Source organism: Littorina saxatilis, linkage group LG12 (genome assembly GCF_037325665.1).
Source record: "Littorina saxatilis isolate snail1 linkage group LG12, US_GU_Lsax_2.0, whole genome shotgun sequence".
Classification (NCBI taxonomy): domain Eukaryota; kingdom Metazoa; phylum Mollusca; class Gastropoda; order Littorinimorpha; family Littorinidae; genus Littorina; species Littorina saxatilis.
Genome location: NC_090256.1, coordinates 59882739 through 59895238, shown reverse-complemented (window position 1 = coordinate 59895238; position 12500 = coordinate 59882739).

The following is a 12500-nucleotide window of genomic DNA, read 5'->3' as shown; positions in this document are numbered from 1 at the left end:
TGTCTGTCTGTCTGTCTCTCTCTCTGTCTCTCTCTCTCTTTCTCTGTCTCTCTCTGTCTCTCTCTCAGTCCCCCTCTCCCCCCTCTCTCTCTCTCTCTCTCTCCTCCTCCCCCTCTCTCTCTCTCTCTCTCTCTCTCTCTCTCTCTCTCTCTCTCTCTCTCTCTCTCTCTCTCTTTCTCTTTCTCGAGGGCTGGTTGAAAAGAAGCTCGTTTATATTGCTTATGCCACAACCCTCGTAAAATAAAATTTGATTTGATTTGATTTGATCTCTCTCTCTTTTTTGCCCGCCTACCCTTTTCTCCCCCTCCTCACAGCAGAGTCATACAAATCGAATATCCTTAAAATGAAGCCGCTCTCGGCAAACTAACCACTACGGACAGTATACTCTCCAATGATTTGATTGGGTGTAAATAGTCCTACTTCTTGCACATCCGTCAGTGGCTGCTAGTTTCGCGGTCGACGTGAAGGGTGGTAGACTTTGCCGCAAGGGGCAATTACTGAGCAGTACAGACTGTAAACATGGCATAAGGAAAAGAGGATTTGCTCTGTAATTATGGTCGAAATAGCTCGTGGCTTGAAAATGTACATAAGGCGCTAAAAAGTATGTAACTTACGGGGGAAATGGCTTGATGTACGTCACAGGAACATCGATTTTTGTTACCATGTGGGGTTGCTTGATGATAATTGCCTGGCACAGTGTAAAAAAAACACAATAAAATGACTAAAAACTTTTTTTTTTAAAGATTGTTACAAACCATACATTGACTCTTTGTACATTATATTATGTATCGGCCATGGTACAATTCAAACACAATAAATATTATACGATGCTAGCTGTTGACGCTGAGCAGAATGTTGACTGTAATGCTAATTTGGTTTTGCACTCCCGTGCACAGGTAGGGATTTGAATTTTATTGGCTGTTTACTGAGAGATATATTTAAATATGTGCACACACAAAAACACGCATACATTCGTGAGAATTGGCAGGTTATAGTCTAGCTGGAGAACATCACACATCTGTCTAGGGTTTAAACACGTGATTAATCAGCGAACCTTAGCTAAAGATGACTAATTGGTTACAGTAATAGGGTTATGATGAGCAGTTCAATCTCCGGTACCTGAACAAGTGCGTGAGACTTAATCATTCACAGTTGCGCGAATATAAGTCTGCCTCTACTCGCGCCAAAGCCTCTTTGGGCTTCAAGCTGAAAGTGTGTAAGTTTGTCAGCATGCCCAGCATTGATAACAATTTGACTGAGTACAACTTTGTCATCTGTTCATGCCTACAGTTCTCCGTAATCGTGTGTTTCATCGCTTGCTGAAATGAACATAAACGAAGCTTTATCCAAAAGTCAATGATTAATATCATCAGCAAAACTATTAAAAGACTTACAATTCTCGGTTTTCACGTGGCGGTGCAGAAGCTACATTCCACCATTGAGCTTTAGCGGATTCACACCGTTCGCTCACAACATGGCGGCCCAGCTAACGAATCACGTTGTCTGTGTATCACGGGGGTGGAAACGATCCATCTCATTTGATTTAATTTGCTCTGATTTGCATAGTAAACACAAGTCGACCGTGAACCTTTCGCTTTTCAGTGCAGTCCCCATAAATGCCAACAAAATGGTTGTTTCTATAGACACTGGTGCATCAACGGAAGTAGGGGATATACGATGTTTAAAGGACCAGAAACGTAACACTGTTTGTATTGAGCGAGAAAACCCTTTGGAGGCCTCCAAAACTCTAATAGAGTTATGTTAGAGACTCTAGGAACAGAAATCTGAAGAAAAAAAAACAAGGTCTTAAAATGGAAGGGAGTCTTAAATTGGAGAGACTTAAATAGGGAGTCCTGCTATCTATACCACAGACGAAAAAAAATCAGATTTCTGAACAGATCTGTAGAATGTTACTGTCCAGTGCTCGGGACTGAAACCCTCTATATAAAAGAGAAAGAGTTGACCTGGAGTAAACTCCACATGTGTGCGCGCGCAGCCATTGAATCAATGAAGGGGGTTGGTCGGGAAAGAAAACCTTTCATGTTGAACGAGCGAGGGTGTTCAGCGGTGCAGTGTTTCTCTGGGCTTTCCCCGGCCATCTTTCATGGAGGTCGATGGTCGCAGAATCAATTCTATTTCTCCAGCCCTTTCCGGACTTTCCATCGAGTTGTGCACGACGCATGCAGGTGGTTCGTACAAATGTGTTCGCATGAACATCTAGCTCCCAATTTGTCTTTTATTTCTTCTGCAAAAAAATCTGTTCGGAAATGCACAACAACAACTAAACAAACAAGCAAACATCGAACAAAACAAAAACAAAACAAAAACACAACAAAAACGGGAGTGTAAGCTTACACATTAATACTTTTTTCAAGAAAACAGAGCATTGTCAGATGAGGTAAAGGGACAATTCTTCTCGTGCAAGCCATCATGAACATCACCACACAATTGTTCAGGGAAGATTACATGGGATAAGAGCAACCTTCCACTTCCACACGTACCAAGAATCGACAGTCTGACGGTTTTCTGCTCATGCATTTTAATCTGGATTCATTTTGTTTGCGACACCAATGTCAATCTGCAAAATTAATTCAGCACAAAAAGAACACTCTATCCCTACAAGAATCAGCCATGCTGTTGAGTTTTGGTATTTCTCCAAGTGAAAGATTGCTCTGATCGTTTCTGACAGCCTGGCCAGATCTGTGGTTGTGAACATGGTCGCCTGCACTACGAGAAGGAGTGAATCTGTAAGGACTCGATTTTCCAAAACCAAAACAAAAAAAAGCATCAAGTAAAAATCTATAAGCTTTGCTTTCCTTTTGTCATATGATATACGAGCTGTTTTCACACCCCCGGACTGATCTGCATGCGTAAAACGTATCAGTAGATCATACATTTGCATAATTATGAGCAAATATCCGTTTCCTTTTAAACAAAATGAGCTGTATAGATATAGTCTTTCAGACAGTGGAAAAAATAATGTTGCCTTAGCTTTTGTAATTGGAGCATTCAACTGTTTTATATCAACAAAGTGAGCTTTATCTGTCGGGCATCAGTCTACACGTCTTCAAGATTTTCAGTCATTCAGACATTGAAAAAGAAATGTTTGCTTAGCTATTGTAAACGAAATGAAGCACGCAGACATGCAGACCGTAAATACTGTACAGCATTCTTTGTCCAGGGACCCCGGGGTTTGATCTTTTGTAAGATAACATAAGCGTTGCCCTCCACCGTGTGTGTATCGATTAATCTAGCCGTGTAGAATTGCTGTTATGTCTGTAAACATGGCGTAGAATTAAGCGGACTTCACGGGAATACACGAAGAAAACCGTCAACGGTAAAAGCTGTGAATAGCAGTCATTGTCAGCGTGTAATTGAAATGGGACGCAATGTCTGGGTCTCTGTATATAACCTGTGTTTATGTTCTTGTCGGAAAATACACGAGACTGAGACGGGACTGAGGGTTTGATGAGATTAGAGATTAGTTCAGTCTCTGTTGAATCTCGTCCCTGTTTGAGATGGGTTTTTTTATTAGAGTGGTTCATGTTTCTAAGATGTTGATGGGTTTTATTTGTATGGCTCACAATGCGTCAACTGTTTTCTTTAATGCAAGGAGGTTTCTTCTTTTGTGTAGTGCACACGACTGTTGGAAGGCGTTGTCTAAATGTTTCTAATAAAGTTGATAGGTTTTCAGAGAATTATTGGTAACCATGACACCATGTTCTCTTTTCTATTTTTCTTTTTTAATTATATTTTGTCTTATCCTCTTCGAAAATCCTTTATTATTATTCTGTTTGTCTGGCTTGTGTCAGGTGATTGTCACGTATATAAAATGCCCTGTGATGGCGTAAATCTTTATTTACACATCAGAGGATTATTTTACTTGCTCATCCGAAAACACACATACGTGCACACACACGAACATAATTATGCAACACGAACATAATTATGCAAACATCCACACCCACGCACGCTCACGTGCAAGCACTCACTCACTTACTCATTCACTCACTCACTCACTCACTCACTCACTCACTCACTCACTCACTCACTCACTCACGCACTCACGCACTCACTCACTCACTCACTCAACCCACCCACTTACTCACACACTCAACCCAAAGTTACTTACTTACTTACTTACTTACTTACTTACTTACTTACTTACTTACTTACTTACTTACTTACTTACTTACTTGCTTGCTTGTTTGCATTTCAAGGAAAGAAACTAGGCCTACTCTCTTTCAAGGGAATCCCTTTACATTTTGTAGCTACTTGACAGACTAAAAAGCTTACGGCTTTCTGCATTTTATGTTACAGAGAAGAAGGCAGACACAAAATACTTACTAATAATTTTCCATGTGACAATTCTCTCTTAATCCTACAATCAACGTCAATTTCCACACACACACAAAGAAAAACGAAATAAACACACACTTAAAGCAACTAAATATTGATCTACAAACACTCAAGCGTAAACCCTGTTACGATCAAGTGCCCCTTCGGGAAAGAAAAATCTTACCACAGTGGTACCTCTCTGGTAAAGCCTTCACAAATGTGAGAGAGAAAAATTAGGCCTTGAACAGAGAGAGTCTTACAATGCAGGCATACTTACAGACATTACCTTCGAGAGAAAGTCTGAACAACTGAGGTATCAAAGAAGAGGAAGTATAAACATTAAGGATCCTCAAACGAATGAAATCGAGATTTAACGTCCTCACGGCGATAGGAGGGGCCAATAAGAGGCATGTTTAGATGCTACTCTTCCAAGTGTCGTATACACTTCTTCTTCTTCAGCGTTCCAGAATGTTCTGGTCAAAGGTTACGTGTGAGCTCGTTTGCCCATTTGGGTTCCCCAAACTATACTCTGAGAGCATAGTCAGCTTCACTCCGCTTTCGTACGGAACGCGGATCGTATCAACTGATGCATCAAATTGATGCATCCAAAACCAAGAATTTGATGCATCATTTTCACAATTTGATGCATCGTTTGGATGCATCAGAATTTTCGGGTTTTCCCGGAAAGTGCCGAGCAAAAAGCAAAATTTGAACCGGAATACGAAGCGAAACGAACGTCGGAAAACGAAAGTTTGGTCGAAGGTCAAGGGCGTCAAAATTCGTGTGCACAGAAAACAAACCACAAACAAAATAAAAAATGCCTTAAAATGCATAATGCCGTGACTTTGACTTGTTCCCTATTTAATGGTATGTTGTACGTTTATTTTTGTTTTATCTAACCAATCTGTTTATATTCGTCAAAATGTCATTTCAAGTTTTCCGTGCTCAGGCATTTCTTACGGAAAGACCGGAAATGAATGATCTTTCGCATGCATACAAAACCGAAAGTGATGCATCAAAATGATCATTTTCGTATCGGATGCATCAGTTTTGGAAAATGATCATCCTTTTTGAAAATGATGCATCCTTTTGTGAAAAGGATGCATCAAATTGTGAAAATGATGCATCAAATCTTGGTTTTGGATGCATTAATTTGCTTGCGTGTACACACGCAGGGGGTTAAGTCACTAGCAGGTCTGCACATAAGTTGACCTGGGAGATCGGGAAAAATCTCCACTCTTTAAGTTTAACCCACCAGTTCGGCAGCGACCGGGATTCGAACTCACGACCTCCCCATTAGGAGGCCGGCGTCTTACCGCCACGCCACTACGCCCGTCATCTTATACACAAAGGTTTGACTGTACTTCCGAAAGTCCTCAAAAAAACCAAAACAAAAAGCCATCGTGTAGCGCCAAGAGCGACGGAAGATTTTGTGATGGAATACCGTCAATATTGTCGTGTTTGTTTGTTTGTTTGCTTAACGCCCAGCCGACCACGATGGGCCATATCAGGGCGGTGCTGCTTTGACATATAACGTGCGCCACACACAAGACAGAAGTCGCAGCACAGGCTTCATGTCTCACCCAGTCACATTATTCTGACACCGGACCAACCAGTCCTAGCACTAACCCCATAATGCCAGACGCCAGGCGGAGCAGCCACTAGATTGCCAATTTTAAAGTCTTAGGTATGACCCGGCCGGGGTTCGAACCCACGACCTCCCGATCACGGGGCGGACGCCTTACCACTAGGCCAACCGTGCCGGAATATTGTCGTGTATTATTGGTCTTACAAAGTGAGGTCTCACAGGGGAGAGTTTGTGTCAATGTAGGGCTGTGTAAGAGAGGTTTTACTGTACATCAGAAAGTCCTCCCAAAAATTAAAGAGCCGCCGTGTAGCGGTGTCACGAACTGAAAACTCTGCCTGAACAATCCTTCTCATTGCGGTCAATGCGCATGCGCTCACATGGGGAGAGTAATCAGGTCGTGAACAACCTCACCCTAACCCTTACCCTAACCCTAACCCTAACCCTTACCCTAATCCTAATCCTAACCCTAATCCTAACCCATGGTTCGTTCGGTCTAAGGGTCGCATTTTTTTTAAGTCCAAGATTGGCGCATGCGCATTGACCGCAATGAGAAGGATTGTTCAGCAGAGGTTTCAGTTCGTGACAGCGGCAAGGCGGAAGGTATTGTGATGGAATACTGTCAATATTGTCGTGTATTTACAGGATCATTCTGAAAAAGTGAGATCTTAAAGGGAAGAGTTCTTTCAAATGGAGGGCCGTGTAACAGAGGTGTTCTTCAGGAAGTCCTCCAAGAAAGTGTGCCGTCGTGTAGCGGCAAGGCAGACGGAAGATTGTGTGATGAAATGCTACCCAATATTGACAGACTGTGTCACACAGTCAGTCAATGTTATATATATTGCTAATTCTCTGGACATTTTGTATTTACTGTAAAGAAATTACAAAAGTATTTGTCTCAGTTTTGGCTGTTCGATTATTATTTCTTTTTGTTCACTCTTTTCTTGTACTTTTCAGTATTTAAAAATGTCTTTTCTTTCAAAAAGTCTTTAGTCACTTGCTCAACTAAATCCTGGGATCATTACATTTTCATATAATTATATTTGTTTGTTTTTAAATTTAGGTGTTTTTGTTTTTGAAGTGGGGAAGCAATAAAGAGGTCGTCGATATCAAAACTGATATCGACGGAAATGTCGTCGATATCACTTTTACAATGAGCTCAGTTTTGCCCAATTGACCAATGGAAATCCACGTAATATATGAAATAGCAATATTGTTAAATATCATCCTGCATTACAGGGTAAGTCTGAAAAAGTGAGATCTTTAAGGGGAGAGGTTTTTTTTAAATGGAGGGCCATGCAACAGGGGTTTAACTGTTATTCAAGAAGTCCTCCCAAACATCAGTTGTCGTGTAGCGGCAATGGCGACAGAAGGTTTTGTGATGAAATACCGTCAAATAGTATTCTGCACTGCAGGGTAAGTCTCAAAGTAATATCTTAAAAAGGGGAGTTAAGTTGTGTGTGTTTTTTAATGCAGGGCCAGGTAACACGGGTTTCACTGTTATTCACAAAGTCCTCCCCGACAAAAATGAGTTGTCGTCTCTCCGTGTAGCGACAAGAGCGAAGAAGGATCCAGCGAGGGGATACTGTCAATATTGTCGTGTATTATAGGGTAAATGGGCCTAATCTCAAACACGCTGGCGGCCCCACGTAGAGCAGGGTTTTCCGTTGAGTGGCTTCAAATACAACTTGGACCTCAAATCAATACAGTATTAAAACCGGGCCCCCTGAGCGGTAAATAGTGAAGGAAGGGTTTGTTGATGTGGGTTTTTTTTTAGGGAGGGGGGGGGCGTAGGAGGGGGGCATTACGCATCTTCAGGGATGTTTTCGCAGTCTGGGACAATTTTGTACAGTTATTTTGTTGAAAAAATGCTGTCGAAGTGTTTTTATGTTCTCGAAAGCGTGTATATATTATGCTCGTTCTTACTACAGTCTTTCCCTGGGTTATTTGTCAGTTTATTTTTGCTTGGTTACTTGCCTGCTTGCTTGCGCGTTTGCTTTGTTCACGTCATGTAGGTGTGATTTTGTTCGTTGACTGGTTTATTCGTTGGCTGGTTGTTGTTTGTTTGTTTGGTTTTTTGTTGTTGTTTTTTGCGTGTGTGTTTGTTTGTTTGTTTGTTTGTTTGTTTATTTCCGTTTGTTCGATTGGTACGTTCACTTGTTTTTCGTCCGTGTATTTCTTTTTCTTCGTTTGATGTTTGGATAGTCACTTTGCGAATACTTTGTTAATCAGCAGACTATTTGCAGTTTGTTTTACGTTTTGTCATGTATAATTAACCTTACGTTTCACTGCAGGTACACAAATGCAAAAGAGTCATTTACGTGTCAAAATGTTTCGTGAAACGCCTCTGTCGCGGTTGAATGCGTTATTACAGAGGCAACGAGAAGTAAGTATATGCTTCAGCGGTTATGGGCAGGTTTCTACAACAAACACATACCTTTGCAGTCTTGATAAACACCTGCACAAAATAGGCTCGTGAGAAAAGAAGAGCTGTCGCACATTATGAAAGATTTCTGAGCCATCCATGAGGCTTACAATTTAATCAGCAAAGCCAGAAAACGTGCAGACTCCTCAAGGCTAATACAAGGTCAATCGCTCACGCCCACACGTCCACGGTTCGTTGACTCCAGCCCGGGTAATACTCCATCCGTGACTGACTGAGTGACTGACTGACTGCTGCAGCTGGAATATTCATCAGTCACGGCCACTGAACGGTCAGTGAACTATATGCACGTGTTCTTCGTGCACTCACCTATGCTGCCAGCGCATTGTGTGTATTTGAATGTCATATAAACATATACACAGAGAAGGAACAGGAACGGAGGTGGATTATTTGCGCTGTGTCAAGGGGTGCGACTGGCCGCGGTCTGCATTCAATTCCGTTGTAACACAGTCGCTGGCCATAAAGAGTCGCTGCAACACCTATTGCATGGATACCCAAGCGAGACCGCATGCTCCGTCTCCTTTTATTGTTATGGCTTTATAACTCATGAAGCCATGCATAGTCGATCTGACGATAACAAACATACGATGGCCGTCTGAATGTGCTAGTCACAGTGTATTATGAGTAAAATAAGCCTTACGAAGTCCAAGGTGTGTGTGTGTGTGTGAGTGTGTGTGAGAGTGTGTGTGTGTGTGTGTGTGTGTGTGTGTGTGTGTGTGTGTGTGTGTGTGTGTGTGTGTGTGTGTGTGTGTGTGTGTGTTTGTTCTGTATATGTGTGCGTTCTGTGTATGTGTGTGTATGTGTGTGCTTGCGTGCGTTTTTGCATGCGCTTGTTTGTTTGTTTGCTTTGTTTGTTTTTGGCCAGGAGTATCCCTTAGATAGAATCGCCTTCGTAACAGATATAGGGTGAACAAAACTTAAAATAACGTTACAAAAAAATCCGCACTGTTCTCAGGATTGTGTGCTAAATGACATCTACCTACTGAATACCAAAGTTGTGACGAATGGCTGTGACATCTACTGCGGGTGGCTGCTTCATTTCATTTTATTATATTCTCAAGACTTTATAACTTCTGAAGCCATACGGAGTCGATAATTTTCTTCTTTCTTATCTACTCCGCATGACTGCTCCATTTCATTTTATTGTTCTGGCTTTATTACTTCTGAAGCTATGCAGAGTCGATAAGACGGCCATAAACCACGATGGCCGCCTGAACGTGCAAGTCCCAGTTTAGAACCCGTGACTGTCTGAGGCCCGTGCGTTGAAGAGTCAAACTGTGCTGGATTCTACATTTAGTCAAGTTTTGACTAAATGTTTTAACATAGAGGGGGAATCGAGACGAGGGTCATGGTGTATGTGTGTATGTGTGTATGTGTGTGTGTGTGTGCGTGTGTGTGTGTGTAGAGCGATTCAGACTAAACTACTGGACCGATCTTTATGAAATTTGACATGAGAGTTCCTGGGTATGATATCCCCGGATATTTGTTTTCTTTTTTTCGATAAATGTCTTTGATGACGTCATATCCGGCTTTTTGTAAAAGTTGAGGCGGCACTGTCACACCCTCATTTTTCAATCAAATTGATTATAATAATAATAATAATAATAATAATAATAATAATAATAATAATAATAATAATAATAATAATAATAAATGAGCATTTATATAGCGCAACATCATAACTTTACAATTATGCTCTTTGCGCTTGACACATTTAAAATTAAAACACAGTTATACAAGCATTTACATCTACATGTACATTCATAGTCAACAACGCTTAATTAAAAGCATACACCATCACACATACATTACAAAAGATTCTTCCACTAACTAAGTAATAAAAACATGAATAAAATAGGTAGTAAAAAACAAGGAAATACCAGCTGAATACCCTTAATCAAACAAAACATGTTATCAACAATGCTGAAAACAGTCCAGAGGAGAATTCCATTGTGTGGGTGCGCAGAAAGTAAAAGTGCGTTGTCCGTATGTTTTGGTTTTGGTGTGTGGAATGGTAAGGATGCGACAGTCAGAAGAGGCACGGAGTTGTCTTGCTGGAGAATAGACGGTGAGGAGTTCAGAGAAGTAAGCAGGAGACGAGCCAGAAAAGAAGTTAAAGCAGAGGGTGGACAGTTTGTAGTCAATGCGGGCTTGAATAGGTAACCAGTGCAGTGTGTGAAGAAGTGGTGTTGCGTGATCTCGTTTTCGTGCTTTGAGAATGAGGCGTGCTGCCGAGTTTTGGACTTTTTGTAGTTTATGCAGGAGGTACAGAGGACAGCCAGAGAGAAGAGAGTTGCAGTAGTCAAGTTTAGAAAGAACAAATGCACAGACAAGAGTGTTAGTTGTTTGAGAGGAGAGTGTGTGGCGAATGGTGCTGATCTTACGAAGCTCAAAATAAGCTGCTCTACGGACTAAAGATATATATATGTTTGTTAAGGGTCATGTCAGATGAAAGGGTGAATCCAAGGTTTCTAGCTGATGGTGAGAAAAGAATGTCGGTATTGCCTATTTGAACAGAAACAGGTTGGGGAGAGGGAAATGTAGTGTTCTTCTTTTTGCACAGTAAGACTTCAGTCTTATCATCATTCAGCTTGAGTTTGTTATCGACCATCCAAGATTTAACATCAGTGATGCATGTCTGAATGGTCTGGATGGCGGAATGTGTCTCTGCAGGGGGACTGGGTTTATACAGCTGGGTGTTATCAGCAAAAGACTGATTTAAAACAGAATGGTTTTGAATCAGTGTGAAATTTTGGCCAAGCAGTCTTCGACGAAGGCCGGACTTCGGTATTGCATTTCAGCTTGGTGGCTTAAAAATTAATTAATGACTTTGGTCATTAAAAATCTGAAAATTGAAAAAAAAAAAATAATAATTTATAAAACGATCCAAATTTACGTTCATCTTATTCTTTATCATTTTCTGATTCCAAAAACATATAAATATGTTATATTTGGATTAAAAACAAGCTCTGAAAATTAAAAAAATTAAAAATTATGATCAAAATTAAATTTTCGAAATCAATTTAAAAACATTTTCATCTTATTCCTTGTCGGTTCCTGATTCCAAAAACATATAGATATGATATGTTTGGATTAAAAACACGCTCAGAAAGTTAAAACGAAGAGAGGTACAGTAAAGCGTGCTATGAAGCACAGCGCAATCGCTACCGCGCTAAACAGGCTCGTCACTTGTACTGCCTTTTGCACTAGCGGCGGACTACGTTCAGTTTCATTCTGTGAGTTCCACAGCTTGACTAAATGTAGTAATTTCGCCTTACGCGACTTGTTTTAACTTTTTTAGCTCCTACCGTCAGCTGTCTTTACCTTTACGTTCCTTAAACAATTGTTTTTGAAAAAAATTCTCTTTTTACATTTAGTCAAGTGTTGACTAAATGCTTTAACATAGAGGGAGAATCGAGACGAGGGTCGTGGTGTATGTGTGTGTGTGTGTGTCTGTCTGTCGGTCTGTGCGTGTGTGTGTGTGTGTAGAGCGATTCAGACCAAACTACTGGACCGATCTTTATGAAATTTGACATGAGAGTTCCTGGGTATGATATCCCCGGATATTTTTTTCTTTTTTTTGATAAATACTTTTGATGACGTCATATCCGGCTTTTTGTAAAGTTGAGGCGGCACTGTCACACCCTCATTTTTCAATCAAATTGATTGAAATTTTTGTAAAGCAATCTTCAACGAAGGCCGGACTTCGGTATTGCATTTCAGCTTGGTGGCTTAAAAATTAATTTATGACTTTGGACATTAAAAATCTGAAAAATTGTAATAATTTTTTTTTTTTATATAAAACGATCCAAATTTACGTTCATCTTATTCTACATCATTTCCTGATTCCAAAAACATATAAATATGTTATATTTGGATTAAAAACAAGCTCTGAAAATTAAAAATATAAAAATTATGATCAAAATTAAATTTCCGAAATCGATTTAAAAACTATTTCATCTTATTCCTTGTCGGTTCCTGATTCAAAAAACATATAGATATGATATGTTTAGATTAAAAACACGCTCAGAAAGTTAAAACGAAGAGAGGTACAGAAAAGCGTGCTATGCAGCACAGCGAAACCACTACCGCGCTGAACAGGCTCGTCAGTTTCACTCCGTTTTGCACAAGCGGCGG